Here is a 23,773-nt window from a genome sequence, read left to right on the forward strand (position 1 = left end):
GGAAAAAGGAAACTTTTCCTCCCTTCTTTCCGGCACCCCTCCCCCCGGCAAGACGTAGCGAAAAAGAGCAACCAACCCGTAGTATCACAATAATACTTGAAATGGTAAAACGTCCCTTCCCAGAAAAGGGCAAGCAAGAATATAGCATATGGGCTATGCTATCAGAGCGCTATTCACTTGGGGGAGGTCGTTTTGCAGATCGTCTGGTTCGCTATCATCAATCGAAGTCTCGACTGTGCAAAGATGCGGGTGTGTTGCCAAATCGCTCTCGTCTAGTTTGCTTTTATCGACTATCGCTCTGTTTGCTGTTGGGCGTTGGGAACCTTTCGCATACCCGACGGATCACTGACCATCCGTAAAAGTCGGACAGCAAGAAGCGCCCGAAACGAAGCGAAAGGAACGTGACGCGTCAGCAATAATCGAGAAACATCGAGCCACTTGGAGAGAGAGCGAGGGAGGATGAAAAACTTCCCTCTTCTGGTAGCAACAAAACAATACGGCGAAGGAAGGATGGAATCGGATGCAAACACAATCGCTGTAGAGAACGGATAGAAGAAATGCTTTTTTTGTCCGTTCCGTCTGCGCTGGAACGCGGGGACATTTCCGGTCAGTTGTTTGCGAGACCTTGGATATTAATGCAGCATCGCTTGAAGACAGATCTCATCCTTGAATCGCATTCGGTAGCGCTCGTAATAATTTGCCAGGAATCGGTTTTCTGAAGTGGATCGAAGAGGGACAGGTTTTCTGGGTGGTTTGACATACTTTGGATTATGGGGGGAAAAATCTTCTTAAGCGAAGTAATTGCTTCCAGGAGAAAGGAACTTTACTTGTTCAAATAGCTAGCAAGAATAAAGATAGTATTAGAATTAAAGGAATATCTTTGTGACAGTCCAATGGATTATTTCATGAAATTCTTAAAATTGAATATAAAACATGTCATGAAGGCATGAGAATTTCTAGTATCCATTGATTACTATTGACACTAAGATATGAACCAATTTTGAAGCTCCTTACCAAAGCGAAAAAAATAAACAAAAAAACTGTTAAATCCGTCAAATTTGACCTCTGACATGACCATAATGTCAAATTATTCGAACGGATTATGACCATAATAATGTCAACTGTGCGATCGTATGAAGTGTCACAATAAAGAACCATTCTGCTTTGGATCGTTGCTTAGGCAACATCTTCAGCGTTTCACCTTAAGTCTTCAGCCTTCAGTTCTTCCGCCTTCAGTTCTTCAGTCTTCAGTCAATTAATTGTTGTAAAATCAGTGGGCCTTACAAAACTAGTGACAAAAGATTATACAATTTAAACTCTATCAACTTCATAAAGTTCCTCTTGGTTCCATTTGCTAGAGCAACGGTGATCCTTTTTGAGTCAACATTAGTCTATTTCGTGGCGTTAATACTTTCGTTTGATAATTTTACTACGAGAAAACGGTGTGGCCCGCGGAGGTAAACCTCAAATTGATATCGCAAATCTGCTCATACCCGATCGTAAGTGTGACATCCTGACAGACTTGTGGCAGGCCTAGACTGTAAACGTGCGCATTGTTGAGGCATTTATGTCTTGTTGAAGAATACAAAGAGATCAGATACATTTAGAATAAGAAAAAAAGGAGCAGCAGGACGTGCAATATTAAGCTGCTCGAACATAAGCAATGATCCAGTCCACCACAGAGACTTTAATCTGCAACTTGGACCATGTTCACAACTAAACTCAAACTTCGGCACTGAAAATTTTCGATAATTTTCTACATAAAATCTCTTTATGTTGACTACAGCTTTTGTTCTGTTAAGAGAAGAGATCCAGTGGATCTTGTGCCAGGTAGACTAGACTTGAACAAGAACAACGACTTACTCCAAAGGCACAACAAGAACCATGATCATAACGATGGTAAATATTGGGACAGAGCATGAACAAAGATTAACAGGTAGATAGAATACATATAGTAATTCAGTCTAGAAACAGAGATAAGGGCATAGCTTACAATGTTATTAGAACCAGCACAAGCAGCCAGCAAAAAGGGGAGGTTTTGGTAGGATGCATGAGCCTTCGAAGCAAAACTACAAGCATATCGTTCCAAGCATCGTTATCACCAGCTTGTTATCTTATACGCTTCGTTAGCAAATATAACAAAATCCAACCTTCAAAATTCTCCAGGGATTTACCGGAAAAAGCCACTATCGACCAACATATGCCTTGACCATTGGTAATACCTCTCTACACCCGCTGCAAAGCACGTAATCCTCTCACGACCTCATCTCCCATCCAGAGTGTGCAAAGCGAGCAGCATGGAGGACGAGCTAATTTTGAAGCAAATTGAGAGCCACGCACCAATGCGCGCTGTTAAACTTTAACGACCTCTTGACGCTTAAGCCCGGACGGTGGAAGTGGTTTTGGGCCCTAAAGGTGTGCACCATTGCCAGCGGTTCGTTTCCGTGCGGATGGAAACGAATTTTAACGACGGGGATTGTACAATTGGCAGCGTTTCGGATTGCCAGATTGAATATTGTGCGAGCGCTGTCGCTGAGATGCTGGTTCACAATGTTTGCCCTACCACACACACTCGAATTGATCCAACCGGGCCAATGCTCTCCAGCGTTGCCTAGGTGGCGCGCGTCCCATCGTATCAAAAATTTGGCCCTCGGTGTGTGAAAAGCATAAATCTTTTTATTCAATTTCGCTCCAGTATATCCCAAAGCTCCACACACACACACACCCTAGGAGGTGAAAAGGAAAAGCCAAAGCTTACCCCCGCCGCGAGCAGCCGGGCCGCAGGGACGATCCAACAACTTTTGCGTATGCGGCGTTGCGGAAAATCGACAAACCAAAACGAGTGAGGGAAGGCATAAGAAGAAAACTGAAAAGAACAGAAACGTTCAATATATTCATGCGACGTGTAATATTCAATGTGTGTCTGTGTGTGTGTGTGTATGTGTGATTCCGGTGCTGCCAAAAAACCGTGCAATTTTTATTGCGAAGCGCTTTCCGGTGAAGGTGCGCATGCTGAGCTTTTATTTTTTGTTGTTGTTGTTGGTTGCTTCCGTTGCTTTCTATATGACAAAAAGCTGGCCGACCATGGAATAGTACTGTGATGCAAATGATCTGGTTTCGTGTTGGGTTCGCACCCATTGTGCAGGTGAAATAGTCAAAATGGTGGAGAGGAAAAAATCATTTTTCTCTTCTGCTTATCTAAATTTCGTCTCTTCCGCATGAACAGACTATTTATTATGCATTTTTTTTTCTCCGTTTGTCCTTCACCATTTCTCCCTTCTCTTGCTAATACAACGTACGTGCAACCTAACACCGGTTGCTTGATTTATGCTCGAAAGGCTTCCCATGGAAAACTACCGACAGCTTTCACTTTGGGCAGCATCCCGCCTCCTTCCCAGTATGGGACTCGCGTGGAAAAGCTGGGATTATTGTTAACCTGGTAACCGGCTCGTCGCCCTTCCAAATAACTATGAATTCACATTGGAGCAGACGGTTAGGTGATACCAAAATCTAGACACCACCCAGCACCCACGCTCGGTATCGGTATTACACCAACCAAAAAAAGAAAAGAATCAATGTATAAATTCCATCACCGTCTGGCGCAGAGAGCTTATTGTAAAATCAATGTAGCTTCTTCGGTTGGGCTTCAGTTGATAATGTTATCATTGGGTAAGGGTTATTGGGTTCTCGGCACTGCTGCTGTGTTGCGCGAGGCAACCTTACGAAGTTAAGAACCCTTTTGCTGGTGCGGCGATACTAGGTTTTGAAATTGAAAGAGCTACCTGTACCAGGTGTTTCACACGCACCGGGATGGCTTTAAAAGGGATAACAACGGGGTGTGTTGTATCGTTTACATTTCATACGATTATCTACCCACATGGTGTGTAATATCATTGCAGCCATGGGTAATTGTTTATATTCTTTTTTGCTTGTTCCATTTGCGCAGCATAGCATGGGTTTAAGTTGTATTTGTATTCATTGATCTGAAGCCTTACATGGGACGGTGATGGAGCCTGGAGCAGCTGTCTAGGTGGTCTAATAAAAAAAAAACTCTCGTTAGCTCTAGAGCTTCCCCGAAGAAGGAACAAAACATTCGCTATCATGTGTCAGTTTACAGATCGAAAATATGTAATGCAAATGCTTATGCATTGTTAAACCTACATTGTGTAATATAACACCCATTAGATTCATAACTTTGGCTTGACTTCGTGGAATTCGAGGCAAGAAAGATTGTACATACGAAAAATATAACAAAAGACAACAAATTTGAATAAAGCTCGGGTCTTTGAATGTGGTGTGGTATCTTTGGCCATCAAGCCGAAGGCGGAATGATCCATTAATAATTTTACCATGGGTGTCATTTTTTTGCAAGGAAAAAAAAACCATTTGGTTCCATGTTGATGAGCTTCAGGGATGTTTATTCCATTGCTTAGAATTATAACTGACTATTAGTAATAAATTACAATAAAATTTTTGTTTTGTTAAAAATGACACAATGAGTCCTAAGTGACGCTAGATGCAGAACAAACCATTGTTCTTACCAACGTCAAATTATCATTATGCATTAAGATATTTATCTCTAACATAACTCATCAGATGCATATCAGTTAAGAACCATCTCATTATGCTTTGCAATCCCGTTTACAGTCATTTGTAAAATTACTTGTCCGTTCAAGCCAAATAATGTTGTCCCCCATGCTTATGTACCAAGGCAGAGCCAGATTCTAGATGCCACAGTCGTGACATTGCCTACATGACTGATACCAGAGATAAAAATCTATGAGAATATCTTACAGCGCAATCTTAGGTAAATTTTTATGCAAATTGTATGATCATTCCATTTATAGTTCTGAGCTTTAGTGGATATTATATTACTTATGAGTGAGTTGTATTGCTTGGAGATGAGACAATATTACTAAAGGAATTAAACAATTGTTCAATAAAATATTAGGCAAAAAAGCTGACGGAAGAAAAATGTAAGATTTTGTCAAATTTTCATCAATTTATAGACTCTTTTATCAAAAAAATAACACATAGCGAAACAGTCGATCTTGATTTCAAATTATATCGTCAAAACGAGTCAAACGAGTCAGGCATGAGCTTAATAGTTACGTTTTGTAATGCGTGTTGGAAACTTCCAACAAACTGTCAGCTAAGGCGATGTTTTGTGTGTGCGCAAGCAGTTAAAAGGGCAGAAAAACCGCGGAAACGATCAATTGCGATAAAAACACCCAAGAGCGAAGATAACAGAGAATAAAGAAAAAAAATAATTTTTTGGTGCACCCTCAGTGCTTACCTAACAAATTCACTTTGTTCTCTCTTTTTTGGTTAGAGCGCCAGTTTCTAACAATGCGAATTGCAGCATTTTAGGCATTTTTATAAAGCCTGTTTTTGCTAATGGACTGGCATATTGGTGGTAAGTTGAGAACTCAGCTCCCACTAGTTATTAAATCATAGCCTAAATGCTTAGTATTTTCAGAATAATTATCTCTGAAACATGCCTCTGCCAAAGTACAATGGAGGCAATGGAATTTGTATTATAATAGAATTTCACAATTTTGCCAAAACGAAGCATGTTTTGTTTTCGGGGAAATGTCGCTTTTATTTCGTGCGAATCATGTACCGAAAATATTCCACACCTCACTGCATCCTAAAATTCAACCGAAAATTAATCATCGAACAGATGACAGGAGGCGGCTCAAAAACCTCACAAAAACACGCTGCGATACGTATGACAGCAACAAAATGGAGCTCGATTCGCGGGCACAACGTGATCGCCGTGAACGCGCCCGCTCAACACCTGATGAATACAAACAAAACGCCACCGCCAGTACATCGAAAACCGTTTTTTCCTCCCCATTGTCATGGAAACGGTTCGTTGTTAAATGGTAGAGAGAAAACAGAGGCGAAGAGCAGAAAAAAGCCTACCCTCTGTCCTTGGGAGTAAATCGTTGTCAGTGGGTTTTTGGGCTGTCCTTTTCGGAATTTCGGGGCCCTTGATTTTTTGCTTCCTTTGCAACACCAATTCCATGTAAAATTCAACGGAACAAGATACTAACATTTCCGCCAGTGCTCTCCGACATCTGCACCACTGCTTCCCAATGCGAGGGTTTTTGCATTTTTGTTCCGAAATTGTAATCCCGATAATTTTGTTTACATGGGACACACCACTGTCGGCAGGAGATTGGTGGGCTGGCTCGAAGCCCATTTGCAAAATGGGGCGGGCCGGTGCGCCCGCGGCGATACGGCGGCCCAATGCGCCTTGCCTCCCCGCCGACCGGAAGCACCGACCGGTTTTTATTGTTTGATTTGCGTTTGTGTCCTTCCGGTGGCACAGGGAAGCGAACGGAGCTCCGAAGGGCAGGTACACTGTTCGGTGTACACGGAAGCTGAAAAGCTTTTCAGAATGAATAAAATTACAGTGAAATTCGACGGGCAGCGGGAGATTGAATTCAATTACTATTTATTAATTTAATGATAGGAATATGCGCCGATCAGTATCGACCATTACATCGAAATACGTTCGAGCTGCGCTTTCGATAGCGTATTCACTAGCGAAAACGTAGCCGTGTTAAAATACTACTCAAAATGTAAAGCTCTAGGCTACGCAGAAGCACGCAGAAGCGTTTGATTTATGTTTATGGTGGAGGCGCAAAGAGCGAACCAACAGCCAGAAAACAGCAACAAAAAAGTAGGAAATAGAACAGTAAACCATTGTCCCTTGCTTCTATGTTACAGCGAAAAGCACTTTATAAGCGCGGTATGGTTTATTTTGGCTTTTCCACACCAACACAAACCCCTGCACACACACCGACTCACTCAGCACTGGTTTGGTGCGTTGCTGGTACATTATTTACAAAACGCATCAGCGCAAAAGCAAATTTTCGGCATAAATTATGCATTCCACGGTCGTCGTGTACGCATCGTTCCCCCTTGCCCGCTCCGCAGCTGACCGCAGAATGTTAATTCCGAATCGGAAGGCACGGAGGCAAATCCGATTTAGGGCGCAACAGTGCTCACAAATTAATGCTCCCTAGATGACCGTGGGTATTAAGAACCAACCTCCCCCCGCACCCCCCATTCAACAATCACAATAAGAGCAACAACAAAAAATGGCTGACCCACCACCAATCCCAAAGCTTCTGTGTGTAACGATGGGGAAAAAGTTTTGTCGATTGTTCTGTTTGTGTCTTGGCGCCACTAACTACTTGCGGCAGCCGGTATGGTCCCCAGCGTCTTGGTGCTTCTTTACTGTGTTGCTTCATGTGCGCCGGTGAGCTTTGACATTAAAGATGCTGTGTTGTTTTTTTTTGTTTGTTGCACAGTCAATTGGTTAAATTCTAAAGGTCATCTCCATGTTCTTTTACCTATTTTTTTGGTCTATTTAATATTCATAGCCTTCTAGGCTATGCTGGCAGTATGCCAGCATGCAATCTTTGCGTACACGTTTCTACGGATTGGACACGTACTTCATACGTACTGTATAACGCAACAGTGTTCCTATGTGTTTACTCTGTGTATGGGAAAGTGATTTTGTGCCTCAGGGATTTTTTGAGTTTTGATATGTGTGTTTAAGTATGTAGATGTTGTACCTCTGCAACGATTTTTGAAGCGCATAAATCATGTGTTACAAAATTGGATTTTTTGAATAATGCTCGGCTTTTGAATCAATGCCATCATTGAAATTGATGCACATTCATATTTTCGTACTTTGTTTGCGATTTGTTTTACTTACACATTTGTTGTTTATTTTTTTAAAAATATAATCTTGATTGTGCGAAGCAAATTTTGCACGAAACGTATTGTAATAAGTATTTTTCGCGGATAACTCCTGTTAACGCCACGGATCATGGATTGGAGACCACTGCTCATAACACCGGTTAAATATTTCATTTATGCCTTATCGTATCGATGTTAGAATTAAATGTTACAAAAAATTGTCATTTTGTTAGAAAAAAAAATCAATCAAATTTAATAATGATATATTAAAAAAGCTTCAGTTTTAAAGCCCTCTAGCTAACCAATTTTTAAAATACATGATATAAACATTACATGTTATTTCTTAAATTGTTTTATTTGGATAGTTTAAATAGATATAGCAAACCTTTTTATCATGACCAGCTTCCTTGTCGAATGCCTGAAGCTATGATGTTTTTAAATAATTTTAAAAAGAATTTACTAAGCTATGTTTGCTTTTGTAAGTTAGAAAAGATACATTTTGCAGCGTAATTGGTTGAAATTTGCGATATACGTCCAATTCCAGTTGTATTTTTGTTGTTGTATGCACAGATTGCTCTGCCTGATTGAATTTTGTCCAAATAATCCAATCAGTATTTTTGTGGTTGTGGTTTAAATCAGTTATAATGATTTATACATATTTATAATTGTGTTCGAATATTTTATATTATTTTAGAATGATAACTTCAGAAAATAATCGATATAGAATTAGAAAAATCGATAATCTGTGATCTGTGGACACAAAGTGGTATGTTTTCAGGCTTGAAAAATTCTAATAAAATCATGCAAAATTGTAAGCACACATTTTTAAAATAAAAAATGAAAAATGAAAATTGTTGAGAGTATTTCACAAATCAAAGGCGATTTTTGTGTTTTACATACAATTTGAGGTTATAGAATGAAATCTTATTCTTAACGATCAACAGTCGTGTAAGACAAAAAGGATCGTAAAAACACCAACAAGTACTAGAAGAAAGCTTATTTTAAAAGTAAAACTTTCACAAAGAAAGAAATAAACATTACTTTTCACTTAAAAAAACCTACGACCAACGTCAACAGTTTGAAAAGGTGAAACAAATGCCAGTAAAGCTCCTTGAAAAGATTCCAACCCAATAATGCACACACTGCAAACGATCAAAACAGTCATAAAAAGACTCCTTGTGCCTTCTTTGCACAACAGTGGTGCGCGTTTCCTTGCGTTAGTGGTGGTCGTAAAATTTTGCACACTTGAAAGGAAATTAAACGTCATGGGAAAGAAGTCGCACGGCAGTGTGCCTCGCCTCGTTCCGAGCAGTTATGGCGAACGATTCCGAGAAGTATACCTTTACCGCCCTTTTGCTTTTGAGTGAGTGTGTGTGTGTATGTGTGCTAAGACAGGGACTAAATTTTTACGACACACACACACACACACACACACACACACACACACACACACAATTCCGGTAGCAGTGCACCAAATGTGACACATTTTTCCACTTCACAAGACTCAGTTAGCACGGGCAGGCGCTGATTTGAGCCGCTGAACTGATGATGGTAGCATAAGCAAGAGAAAAAAAAGAACTCCACGCCACCGCCAGTTGAGTTTCACGACCAAAGCATCTTCAAAAAAAAAAAAAAATAACCGTGGAGCCAAAACGTTGGGTATAATTTATTTGAAAACATTTTCAGCTTCCCCCTCGCACTCCATCGCTTAGCCACCATTCCTTCTCTAAAACTCAACACACACTTGCTTGCGCCTTTTGCCGCCATCTACGGGTGGGGGCTTGCGGAAATATGATCAAAGCGTCGTACGAAAACAGCATGGCTGCGTACGTAACCGACAACGGCAGTGGCTGCGTACGACAATGGCGTGTTTCTGTTGTGGCGACATCGCGCAGCAAAAACAAAACAAAAAAAAACAGCGCGAGCAAGTTGGGAAACTTTTTTTTTTTGATATACTGCTTTAACTTTTCATCATTTATTCGAGTTGGTAGCGTGGGTGCGAGATGGTGAACCCAATTAATTTGCCTCTTCGTTTGGTAAAAGCAATTTTGGGCCAAAGGTAAGCCAAAAGCAAAAAAAGAGAGAGAGAACGTAAAAAGCACCACACCTCAATGAATAATTTTGCAACACAATTTCATTCGAAGAAAAGCGCACACGTTTAACCGACCGTAAAATGAAGCTGTACTGAGAGGGAAACGCACATACACACTTACAGTGGTGTGGAAGTGTGCAGTGTTGAACGCGTGTAGCGTTAGTAAGTAACCGAAAAGCGTAATACTTACACTCATGTCCACGGGATGTCTAGTAGCTGATGGGAAGATCCGGCCGTGAGCATGCCTTCCCGTCCCGTTTCGACAGCAAGGAGGAAAGCAGGAAACGATGGCTCTTAAATCAAGGTTTAAGATTTATTCTTCTCTCTTCACCGGCTCCTCTTCCGATCGTGCGTCGAGACAGCTACCCCACATTCGTTCCGAATCCTGCAGCGAAAGGATCGGGTTTCTACAGGTAACAACCGCAACCTCACTCGCCTTGATTGCACACCACCCTTTGCTTCGTTTTTGTTGTTGCTGGTGCTGCTGCTAAGGTGGGATTTTCTTTTCACGGCTGAGTTAAGTTTCTACGGCTCACTGTCACTCTCTGGCGGCGGTGGTACAATTTAATTGTTTGCTCAATTACACCGCGCATTACACAAGACGTTACCGGATGGTAAATATGCATTTCACTTTATCCTAGGCGTACCGGAAGCGAGAAAAACCACACCACGTGTGAGTGTGTGCTACACGTCGATACTACAGAACATTCACACTTTTACTACGCTGATGATTATTAAATAAACTCGCATGCACACATGCACACACAGATATACGGACGCATACACTAAGTGCTGAAGCTTAAACGGTGATGGGTGCCGCAGATAATGTGGGCCGTAGAGGTGTGGATGAGGTTAACGCTCTGTGGCAAGACGTTCGGCAAGCTGGCAAACACTGGCCTTGTTGTTGCACTGTTTTCGGTGGGCTTTGGTAGGTTGTAAGCGTTTTGGGGGTTTTGTTTTTCACACCATGTTACTTGAACATTATTGTAGCAGTTTTTCGCCGTTGTTTATTCACGGCCGATGAAACTGTGCTTTGCTAGTGTTCTGGAAAGATAAGGATGGAATCGCAAATAAAAGTTAATTTTACTTATCTTTTAAAATGAGAATTTTGCGTATATTTACATTTAAAAAATCATGTTTGCGCTTTTAATAGCAATGTTTCATTGTTTTAATACATAACCCTAGAGAAAACCATGTTAAGTGGCCACTTTACAGAGTTTCCCAGGGGTTCTCATACTTGTGGGATTCTTTCATGACTCTTTCCTACAGGAAATGAACTTAATGTAATGGGAATTGGACTCTATAGTACCCTTGTTGGACAAATCCAATAGGAATTTTCCAAAGAGCCTGTCCAAAAACGGGAACCCCTGGAAAACGCTGTATCATTTATAAAAATCACAATAATTAATCGTCTGTATCATCGATTGGCTGTGCCTTTACCTTACCTCCAAAGGTTTGTGAAATTAATGGATAAAAAGAAATAGGAAAGAAAGATGTAATAAACATGAAAAAAGATAAACAAAAAGGTAAAAATAAACGAAGGAGAAAAGGTTACAAAATGAGATGTAAACAAATGGTTAAATGCAAACAAGAAAATCAAAAACAAAAACGAAAAAATACGCACAAAATGAAAAAAATTACAGCGAATTGAAACCAATCAAACCGATGCAAAAATATACATTTCACTTTGTCGCAAAAAATGAGGTAAAAATTAGGAAAAAATCACATAATGTATCATTAAATAAAACTAGTTCACAAAGCGAAAAACGATAATTGATAAAGGTAAACAAACCGGGAAACACCCGATCCGTCGTCTCGACACACCCTAAAAGAAGGAACCTCGAACGGTTGGCTGGCTCCTCGATGAAGCTTATTAATAAGAAACTATTAATAAATCCTCGCTTCTTTTGAAAGCATGACGCATTCAAAGCAATTTCGTGGAGTCAGCAATAAAGATAAAAAAAAACCGGGGCCGTCGGGAAAAAGTCCAACACGACGCCCACCAATGGGGTCAATGCTTGTATTTTAAGCGCCAACGCGTTTTAATATCGCGTATATCTTGAGATGAAAAGGTTCGATTTCTTCGAAACACCACTTCGGTGGAACTGATCTTGATGGAGTAAAGTTCACTTCCAGTTCAAGGGTAGGAAATTTGAAAGTCGCGCCTTGTCCCATCAAACCCACCAAATTCCCGACTCTTGCCTTTTCTCCCCATTCAACGGGTACAAATAGCGTGCAATCAAAATGGTCCATTTGGTGAATTCGATGTGCCGGTCGAATTATGGTTTGGCGTTGCGCGATGGGCTTTACCTTTCCGCTGGCCGCGTGAAAATTGGGCTACCAACCCCTTCCACCACCCTTCGCACCATTGCGGCACACATACACCTGATCCGCGCCGGTAATAAATTGCGTGGAAGAGCAGCAGAGATTAATTAGGTTAATGAAAGGAGCATTGAGCGGTCGAGCACGTTTGGAAATGTTCGCTCCACTGCTGCAAAAACCACCACCTGCACTCCTTCCCCGCATGTACGAAGAAAGAAGATCGATGGTGATAGTGTTTTAATGAGTTCCACTTAATGGCGTTTCATTCATTCGTGGCGCGTAGGACGCGATTGAGTTTGAAAGGACACATTTTCCAGCCATGGAAGAAAGAAAAACAGACCCGGTTTTTCATTGATTGCGTAGGTATGAATGTGAGCTTTTCGCTCGGCATTGCTGCAATGCACACGCACCTGCCGACGCACTTTTTCTGCGTCTATCGGTGCTGTTCAAATGTATTTTAATAGTGTTGATGTGGAATCAATTTTTAATTCGTAGAAATTATCCTTGCCATAAATTTTATGCTTCAAAGAAGAGCGTTTAGAGTGTGTGCTTGTGAGTGTCTATATGGGTGTAGGTAGTATCGATTCATCGAAAGTCATTAATCATGAATGGTTCGTGGCAAGTAGAATATTCAATTAGAGCAACCACAAAAAAAAAGGTGGGTTTGACATGAATGATTGAAGCCGCGATGAAAAATAGCGTCAGTGACAAATTGTTCAACGGAATCTCCAGCTTTAGTTTTGAAAATATTCACTTCCGCTTCAGTGTGGTATAGAGCTGTTAAAGAAACTGTTTTGATGAGGTTGACAAACGAACGCTATTGAGCAATGATTGGATGATGTAGAATAATGACAGGATCATTTGGAGTAGCTATAGATTATTAAATTTTGACAGAATATACTCGAATATCCTCTGTAATTCTTGTTTTGGTAATAAACTTTAACGCCTCGTATTACCTATTCGATTATAACGTCACAGTTTACCAATTTCGCTCCCGTCTTCGTGATTCCTTATCCTATATGGTTTCCTAATTACATGAACACATTTGTAAATCCCTAAAGACCAAAAAATTATTGCCAGATAATAAATAAATAAATAAACAAATAAACAAATAAACAAATAAACAAATAAACAAATAAACAAATAAACAAATAAACAAATAAACAAATAAACAAATAAACAAATAAACAAATAAACAAATAAACAAATAAACAAATAAACAAATAAACAAATAAACAAATAAACAAATAAACAAATCAGTAACTAAATAAACAAACAAACAAACAAATAAGTAAATGAATGAATAAATAATTAAATAATTAAATAATTAAATAGATAAATGAATAAATAAATAAATAAAAATAAATAAATAAAAATAAATAAATAAAAAAAATAAATAAATAGATAAATAAATAAATAAATAAATAAATAAATTTATAAATCAACAAACAAACAAGCAAATAAATAAATAAATATATAAATAAATGATTAAGCGCGTATTTTCCCTAAAAATCCATGCAACAATAATAAAGATGCTGATAAATTCTCATCACAAAAGCAGACAAAATATAGTAACACTTGGTTCGTGAAGCTAATATTATCCTTCAACTCCCACTCGCCAAAAACTTTCCTTCTCCCAATTAGCCCACCCCAAAGACGCTTCTGCACCGGAGAGGGAGCGGAAGGAAAATGTGTGACCATAATGTTCGCTTTCGTGCAGGATGCAGAGTCCAATCCGCTGCCACCAACAGTCGCGTGCCTAATGAGCATGCTCTCTCTCTCTCTCCACTCTCACGGGCCCGGATGCTTTCAGCCCTCTCGAAATCAAGCCGTTCCGAGAGGAAGGAGCAGCAGCCATGCCTCACCATGCACATCAGATGATCAGTTGATTAGGCGTGGAATTTTGCGATAAAACACACATTCCCGTGCCGTACGGTGACATCCGGCAGTGCCTACTGCTAATCGGCTGCTAGCAGGCCGAACTGATTGCACAAACGGATGATTAGCGGATAAATCCTGGGCGCAGCGCTGGTAGTGAAGGACAGTAGCGCCCAGCCACCATCGTTAACGGGGCGCGAATGGTGTGAAAGTAGGCCAAAGGCATCGATTGGCGTAAGCGTCGGATGCAACTAGCAGCGCTCAATGCTGCCCGGGTACGGCACACCGAAAGGCTGTCTCTGCCATCATCCGATTAATTTCATTCCCCAATCAAAAAGCGGGACAAAGTAGCCGGCCCGCGTTCGGGGGAGAGAAGGAACCAAAAGAGGAGGAAAAACTGCAGCCATTGAGTTAACAAGCATGAAAAGGGTTCACCGCACCACCTCTTTGCTTCGTTCGTCTCGTTCTTTTGGTGACATCGCAAATCCTGCCGCCAGGAGAAAGAGCATGGGGGGAGCAAAAGGGGAAAAGGCAGAGAAAGAGAGAGAGAGAGAGAGAGAGAAGGCCGAGTGGATCGCGAACCACCAAGATGATGACACTTGTTAAAGTGAAACTAAGCAAGTGTGTTTACCCAGTTTGGCGTGGCGGGAATCGAACTGACGTGGAAAAAAGACACACACTCACACACATAGACACACTCTGGCGTACGAAAGAAACCCGGTCCGGTCTGGTCTGGGTGAAAGATGCTGGATTTAGGATTCCACTTCCACTTGCCTTTTCCGTCCCAATTTCCCGTCGTGTCCAAGAGAAACGAACAAAAAAAAACCTATCAAGATCGGTATCGGCATTCCGGCAGCGACAACGGATTGGATTGTAGCCTTCGTACACTTTTTCTTTTTCTTCGCTTCCCATTACCGTCAAGTAAATTGAGACAATAGCTTTCACACACACACATACACACACTTACAGCTACAGTGGCAGGAAATAGGAAACTTCAGGCAGCAGAAGGGAAAATGTCCCCACAAACTGCTCGGTTGACGTCCCGTCGGAGCGTTCCAAGTAATGGGTAGGTGGTTTTCACGCTCAACGTGTGCTCCCTTCCGTTCCGTTCATTCTTGCTTTTTAATAGCTTTTCCTCCCCCCCCCCCTTTTCCCTTTTATCCCTTTCCATCCCTCTCCCTCCGCATAAGGGTTAGTGCACGTTCATTGCTCAGAGGATACAAAAACATAGTGAAACCGTCAAGTGGAAAAATGTTTCAATCAACCGTGGAATGCCCCGCGGTGTTGTTTAGGAGCGCCTTTCTCCAGTGAAACGAAATACGTCGAACAGCATAAGTCAACGCAAGGAGGAGAGCGTTACATAAGTGCGCGGGCGCGAGCGCGCTCCGATCCTTTGTTGTCATCGATGACGGTTGAGACGGTTGTCGTCATCCGGTGGGCGGTAGGGTAGGCTGCCCACCACGAGTTCCGTTATCGCCCCTCTCTTTCTTCCCTCTTTCTTTTCAGCCATGAATTCTTTCGCGCAGCTGCTTGCATCCGGCCGTGGCCCATTCGCCATGTTTCCGCACACACCACTGCATCCGGTTGGGCCAAAGTTTCGTTTCGACAAATTTGTTAAATTTCTCGCACCACGGAAGGTAATCGAAAACTCGGTGAACAAATCTGCCCTTCGGCTCCGTTTCACCCCACTCACCGCCTGCCAATGCCACAGTGGTGGCACACAAAAGGCGCACCCATCCAGAGCCCGGGGGTGGCCGAAAGTTCGAATTCACTTTTTCTTCATTCACAAAGGCTTTGCTGCTAGTGCCGCAGTATGCCCGCCCGACGACGGCTGCGGCCACTGTCGTCGCGCTATCGGTTACATTTAGCCTTGGCCTTTTGCCAGCCTTTTGTTTCGTATTGTTCCGTGCTCCGTCCCGTTTTCATGTGTGTGTGTGTGTGGGGGGGGGGGAGGTTGTCTGTGTTTTCTGTTTCGTGTAGCCGGAAGGAGGCCATTTTAAGGTGCACCAATCACGATAAGCTTGCTGTTTTTTTCTCCCCAATTTTGGCGATCATTTTGTTTTCATTTTCAACCCACGCACGTATTACGTTTGAGCTGTGGGGGGGGGGGGGGGTAATTTTGAGATAGATTGTGTTCAGATTTTTCATTGAAAGGTAAAGGTTGGGTGGCAGACTGATGCTACTGTTTGAAAGTTGTCAAAGGGCCTGGATGATGCCTTATAGGATTTTCTCCTTACCATGACGTCATACCATGCCACAACTAGTGCCACAACTTGGAGTAAGCTCTATCGCTCCACTGAATGGGTGTGCACAGCACGATACTTGCGGAAAACAGGCGAAAAAACATCGTACCTTCATTCTTTGCTCACAGCGGAGCTATCTCGGGTTCTGCGCTCACTCAGATGAGTGCAAGCGTTTCACTCCGCTCACTTCAAAGAGCTACTTGATCCAACACTAGTCGCTTGCGTTACCGCGCAGCCACATGAGGTGAAATATACAGCGAAATGAACTATTTGAGAAGTGAAATATCTGACAGCTGCTGCTAAAGGGTTGGGAGAGATACAACATCCGCTTTCGAAATTTACTTTAAAAGGATATCTTCTTAAGCAGAACAGTCCCAAAATGAAAGAATTGATGAATTGTTGACTGAAAATTTATGAAATACTTAACATTGAAGTTCTTTATTGGATTTAGTTACGATTTTGTGCACGTTATTTGTTTATATTGCACGTCAATTGATGCGGGATCATGCGGGATCATGATCCAGATATTTTGCCTGTCAAATAGGTCATTTCGCTGTATATTTCACCTTATGTGGCCGCGCGGTTACAGACAGCACCTTTCAAAGTGAGTGTACATAACAGGTGGGCTTATCCAGCGCAATTTGATGTCTAAACCAAGCTGCCTAGATAGGCTACATGTGGGTCCTTAGCTCAGATTTTGGTAGCCATGATGGGTTGAGATTTCTATGGAGATTGGCAGATAAGGAGTTAGGGTTGCTAAGGATATGAGTTGCTATGCGACTTTGGACTCCCTAACTGTCAAATGAAAATTTGTCAAAGTACACAGAATGGACCAACCGGTAGTAATTTATGGTACTTGGTCTAAACCTAAAATGAGGAAGAAAGTCCGGTTTGACAGTTCTTCTTCTTCTTCTTTGGCTCAACAACCGATGTCGGTCAAGGCCTGCCTGTACCCACTTGTGGGCTTTGGCTTTCAGTGATTAATTGATTCCCCCCCATAGCAGGATAGTCAGTCCTACGGTTTGACAGTTAGATAATTCTAAATGATTCTTCCTAATACTCACTTCTAATCTGTCCTAAATATTCATTATTTCCCACAGTTTTTAAGAACAATTGATGATGTGAGGAACGGAACTTAAGCATATGTGAGCTGGAACTCTGACTAACTATTGATTTTATTTATTTATTTATTTATTACAACTCCTCATAAGCGTGGTACTGTTTTTTGTTCTGTTGGTACACTACTCCTTGCTTCCTGATTTAACGCATTTAAACACCGAATTGTGACAGTTGTGCAATTGAAGATGATAATTGTGTTCTTAAATTGGACAGAGTAGGTCATACCATGTGACGTGTGATCAAGTAGTAGCAAGAATGTTATAAGAGACCAGGTGGTGGAATATGGAGCATTTTAACAAAACACCTCTTGACGTGCGGGTTCTTGATCCATCTATGTCAAATCCCATACATTTTGAAATCCTTTTAAAATAATTGTATGTGTTTTTGACATATTTAATGAATCAAACGGTAAATTCGGACGACAAAAATCATTTCATAATGATTGCTTAATTTAACTTAAATTAAAAGTAAACATACTTTTAATGACTGCGTATTAAATTTTGGGAAAAGTAACACGCGGGTTCTCCAATGACTAGCTGCCAGGAGGGTTATTCCATCACCGGGTCTCTTATAACATCCTTGAGTGGTAGATAGCGGCATCTATACAAAAAGATAATTCTTATTCACCAGTGGACAATTGGTTATTGAACTGGTAAACCCTTTAATTTAGTTTTCTTGTTCCTTGTCACTAATACTAATTTCCAATGTTCCTACCGTGCAACCAGACATATAGAGTCAATTTCACGCTGTAAAGCGTAAAAAAATAGCCAAAATCAACATGGCTGACATTTCACGCCTAAATGTATGTACCCAACTGTCATCCTGTATGGTGTAATACATAAAAGGAAGTTAGTTAGTGAAGAAACTGTAATGAAATGCAAAATTATTGTGTGTCATGCATGATTTTTTTGGAAAAAAATATAAAATCTTGTTTGAAAGAATAAAGTTGTTGACATTTTTAGACCGTATTATTCATATTGTATATTTGATATTTATATTTTATATATTTGTTATTATATTATATATATCTCTATAGCTTATGTTACACAAAAAAGTATGTGAATTTGAAAAACGTTCTATAAAATCTAAGCAACTGTCATTAGATTCAAAACCCATATACGATGTAATTTCATAAGAGAAACCCAGACTAAAACTAAAAGTTGATATAAATTTTCATGTAAAACGGATTAATCTATACGATTCATCTTACAAAAGCCCTTACTGGAAGCGCAATTGTTGGAATACAAAAGCGAATCCGATCGTTTGCAATTTCAGCGGGCTGGACTGCGCCGGAAGTACGATGACAAATCACTGCTTTCATATACGCTGCGGTGCTTTCGCGTGCATGTTTAATTATGTAGCGGTAGCAAACACGCCCCAAGCAACGGAACCTTCCAGCTGCCATCGGTGGCGGAAGCTCACACACTGCTCATTGTCTGGCTGACAGATTCCTCGCCCCTGCGCTCCCTCCGGCTGGTGTTGCCCCTTCAGCGCTCGCAACGTGCTGTTTGTGTATCCTGCCAGAGGAAGCATTTTTGAGTAATTAATGGAGTAATTTCAATTAAACGCACCTTTTCAAGGGCAACTGGGTACGGTGGCCCTTCCCGGTAGGGACATCCAATCGCGACCGTTTTAATTTATTTCAATTTGATTCAGTTTTAATCAACAGCCGGTGCGGCGTCCGCTGTTCGCTGTCAAGCGTGCAAGATGGTGCCTGCCAAAACCGTTACGCACAATGTGACCGTAAGCTAAGTGCTTTTTTGTGTTTTGGGATTGGGAAATTTTGGAATTAAGCGAGGGAGAGAGAGAGAGAGAGAGAGAGAGAGAGAGAGAGAGAGAGAGAGAGAGAGAGAGAGAGAGAGAGATAGTGCGTAATGGTTTGGATGCTAGCCATATGTAGGATGGCAAAAGCAATTAAGGCGGATTGTTTATTTTAGGTCATGATTTTTTTTTTGCCTGTCTGAACTTACTTGACAGTAAACACCACATTGATAAGAGGTTTGGTGTGTGTTTGGTATGCAGGCAGAGTGATTCGATAAATCATTATTGAATAAAAAATCATGATCGACACAAACCTTGAATACTGATGTGGTTGAATTGAAAAATGTGTAAGAATATATCAAACAGAAAAGAACTATACCCAAAAAATAATAGTAAACAGTACAACAGTTATATAAATAGTATTTAAATGGCTTCCAGTGGACGGAAATATCCAAATTGGGCAAGATTTGATTTAAGACTTCTGAGGTCTTAAGAGGGATTTTAAGACTTCATCAAAATTTTGACACATTCAATAGAGTTTCAAGCACAATACTCCATTGCTTTCACTTTATCTATCAAACAACATGACTGCAAGTGAACGTGTCACACCGCCTAGAACGTTGTTAATTACTGAGCGAAGAAGCAACAAATGCCTGTCAGCTTATCTTCGCTTCCTGGGAAGCACAAACTCCTATACAAGATAGGCTTTCGGTTCCTCAGTTCCTCGGCCAACGCTTTCAAGCGCAGTCGAAGTGTAGCTTGGCAACCCTCCAAACATGTCGCACTGCACTGCGATTGTCTAGCTGGACTGGCTGGCCAGAACTATTAAATAGCCAGTCACGGGACGATGGTGTGCTCCTCGATCAGCTCCCGGGAAGCTTGTTGAGCCATGCCCCAACCTGTTGCCATAGAAGCAACACACGTGTATACATGGGGCTGTTACTGTGCCCCTCAATATGTTCGTTTTGTGAACGATGTCACAGCTGTGTTTAATTGCTTTTATTTACACCCCGTCGATAGATTTTTGGATTCACATCATGAATCCTTCAGTGGTTAATAATCATTTTAACAAATTTCTTACATTCGCAAAAAATAAACAAATCCACAAAACGAAAAGAAACTACCGTTTCTTACAAGTACAAGTTAATTGTTTTCAATTACCTAAGCCAACAAAAAAAGTTATCGGAAGCCTGTTGCATTGCTGCTAGAACCGTTAATTCACGACACACACACAAAAAAGGGCAAAGGAAAAAAAAGGAAAGGAAAAGAAAAACAAACCAGCATCACCAGAAAGTCTAACATACCAAGAGTGCCGCGGGTTAGAAAGTAATTAGTCGGAAGCCAAGCCAACGTTGCCACACGGGCCCTAGCGAACTTTGGAGCATACCGGGGCAAACCGGCGATGATTTCGCCTAACCAAAATTACCCGCACCGACTACCGAGAAGTGTATACAGGATGGAAGCTAAGAAAAAAGAAAGTAAACCTGGCTGCCCCAAAAGGCGTCCATCGTGAGGTCAAGTCACGGGTGCTAGAGGTGGTGTTGAGGAGGGTTGGGGAGTGATTAGTGTTTTATTGCTCTTAGATTCGTTTGCAGCCGTAGCACAACAACAGCCAGGCACACTAATGGGAGAACATCAGTGTGTTTGATTTTTCGATGGGTTTTAAAGAGCCATCGAAAGCAATCACATTTATTAGCACGGGCAAGCAGCAGCACACTTTGGCCTACCTATACACCGAGACCTATTGAGCTAATGATGAAGGTTGACTTTCGCCTTGACAGAAGCACCCACAAGAGAGCGTGTTGAAGTTTTTGTGCTGCTTCGTTTGCAGAATCCTGATTGAAATGAAGAGCAATATCAATCATAAACATAAAACACATGCTCTCCCCATCATCGTGCACACACACACATGCACACATATACGCACACAGATATACAAACAAATCATCCAACTGTTGTTGTGTTGTTGTCGATTTTCAGCACACATGGTTGTTGGAAAGCTGTTTGGCTTGTTTTTCGACCGCCTTTCATCCCAAAAGTTCATGCCATCAATTGTCCTTGAGTGGTAAACGAGCGGAAAGGGGTGTGTGTGTGTGTGTGTGTGTGTGTTATGCAAGGCACAACGGGGAAGAAGCTGTAACAAAAATGGCTTCCCTGAGGGAGTCGTTTGCGAACGCGGAGGAGGGCGGATCGTTTTGCAAGTGACAGGGGAAAGACAGGAGACTGCTGCTGCTGTACCATATCTCGGCTGTATACGTACAATCACCATTCCAACCATTCCAAACAGGGGAAGCGCTTTTCTCTTCCCATTTGGGAGCATTTTTCTTCAAGTGTTGCTTTTACGGAGAGTGTGTGCTGTTTAGAATAAACGTTCATTAATCACTCTTTGCTTTTTCGCCAGTATGGGAGAGGAGGGTGGGGAGGACTTTTGGGGGAGTCAGAGTGTGATTTTGTTTGTGTTCCAAGTTCCACGACCCAAGTTCCATCGAGCGAAAGAGAGAGAGAGCATCGCAGATTTGGTTCGATGCAAAATATTTGTAGAATGTCGCTTTTCTTCCATATGTAAACATTTTTTTGTTTTTGTTTTGCGACGGGGAAGAGCTGGGCGTGACGCGGGTGTACTGGAAATGTTGGAAATTTTTGAAGTAAGGTGATCTATTGTACTGACATGGGGTGCAGATTGGGGGAGTGTGAGTGTGATGCTCCATTGGTTCAGATTTTCCCAAAATTAATCTTTACTGCGGGATTCATTGTTCTTTCCGCATTATTATATTATTCACAGTGTGTTGCTTCTTACTGTTGGAAAATGAAGTAAGGTTTGATTGTCTTTTGTATTGTTGGAAATTAACGGATAACATGAGATGTTGTCCCCCTTTATTTTGTCTGAATACTGAATTTAATTCTAAAAATTGGAAAACTCACAACATTCATGATGCAATGTTATTGATTACCTTCAAAGTAACAGTCCTGCTTGGCTGGAAAACATTTGAACCTGGAATTGAACCGCAGAAGCGCAATTCATTGATTGAGGTATGTTTTAAATTAAGTTTAAGCACTAGATCAGGGTCCCCAAACTACAGCCCGCGATGATTTCATAAAGGAAAATGTAAATAGTATATTATGTTCATCAAAAATTTAATGTTTTCTAGTTAAATACGTAAATTAAGCTTCAATAATAGCAAGATGTTGAATTTTGAAATATTCACCAACTATTTTCTTGTCAAAAATAAATTTTCATGCCCATTAGCAAAAGGTAACGTCAAAATGGCCCTGAACAACGTTATTTACAAAGCACAATGAGGATCGCGAACTGAAAAGTTTGAGGACCCCTACAATCGAATATTATTATGCAAAACCTTGTTCCAGAACAACTTTTTATTAGAAAAAAAAAACCTTATGTATTAAGGGACACACCGAAAAACCCACTTTTCCACCAAACACACCAAACGTGTAAACGTTCTTGTCAACAAAAGGTATTCGAAACTAACTAGATGTAAACAATCGATTTGAATCAGAAGAAAAACACAATCAAATATAAGAAACCAATATCCTCCAATGAGTCTCTGGATAAATCAAACAACCACTGATCTTGCCAGGTCAGATTCGCTCGGATTGGCAGAATAGCACTCTACTCTTTCAACTAATCTATCCATGAGCATGGAGTGTTGACCCCCCTGTCCAAGGTAAGACCTCTTTGCTCCAGCTCTTTCAGTAAGAGAGATCTTACATCAACTTCCATGATCGCCTGGACGATCAGTCGTCGATAAAGTTCGCATCGAAAAGTTGTCAGTTTAGCCTACGTCGGCAAAACTATGACGTTCCCTAACAACATTTCTGTTAATCATTTGGGTATTTTCCATCTTTAGTTATAAACCTAGAGAAAAACGAAGCAAATTATCCATTTTATCATTGAATATGTGATGTTGTTGTTGTTAGTACAGTTTTGAGAGGCTTTGGCTCCAACGGAGTTCTTTCGCCTCTAATTATATATTTCATACTATGCAAAAGATACGAGGAGATATCCCATGATACCAAGAAATTACTTCATTCCTCACATTTTAGTAAAATCTTGAAAGAAGGTAATTGTAATTGTAGGCTAAGGATTGAAGCTTTACAATAGATTTCTATGTTTATAATTTAACAGATTAGCTTAATAATAATATATTACACACAAATGTATATGGAAATAGGATAATAAGTTATTTATGGAACATACAAGTTTTGGACAAACAATTCCAATTATTATTATTTATAATTGTGTATAGTTTACAAATTAAACAGCCCGCAATTTTAGAATCTGATTCGAAAGTACACTTTTGCAACCTCATCCAAAAATACATAAACCAAGATCCATTGGCCAAAAACAAAAACAAGATAAACAATCGATAATTATATCAAGAAACAAAATGCTGAAAGTTTCTGAGTTTCGATCCAATTCTCTCTGGTTAGAGACATTGGGAAGTGTTAAAGTTTGTTAAGATATGGTTCTTGTATGAATAACTGATAATGACTTAAACCACTTAGAATCTTGACTATCTAACTATCTGGTATAGTGCACCCACAAACAAGACTGTATCTGTTGTCTATAATGATATTTAGAATCATTTGACGCAGCATTAGGTGCTGTAATAAACTAATG

The 23,773-nt window shown here is 40.8% G+C and overlaps 1 protein-coding gene across 8 annotated transcripts in view; it reads right to left on the minus strand.

Annotated features, from left to right (window-relative positions):
* Positions 1-23,773, minus strand: part of LOC120899626 (probable G-protein coupled receptor CG31760) — a 74,655-nt gene that overhangs the window by 48,860 nt on the left and 2,022 nt on the right. For 7 of the 8 annotated variants that reach the window (XM_040305689.1, XM_040305685.1, XM_040305691.1 and 4 more), the window contains one exon: positions 10,002-10,855. The gene's annotated coding sequence lies outside the window, so the exon portion shown is untranslated. The remainder of the gene's footprint in view (positions 1-10,001; positions 10,856-23,773) is intronic. The other variant, XM_040305690.1, reaches the window with a different exon arrangement.

Source organism: Anopheles arabiensis, chromosome 3 (assembly GCF_016920715.1).
Source record: "Anopheles arabiensis isolate DONGOLA chromosome 3, AaraD3, whole genome shotgun sequence".
NCBI classification, from domain to species: domain Eukaryota; kingdom Metazoa; phylum Arthropoda; class Insecta; order Diptera; family Culicidae; genus Anopheles; species Anopheles arabiensis.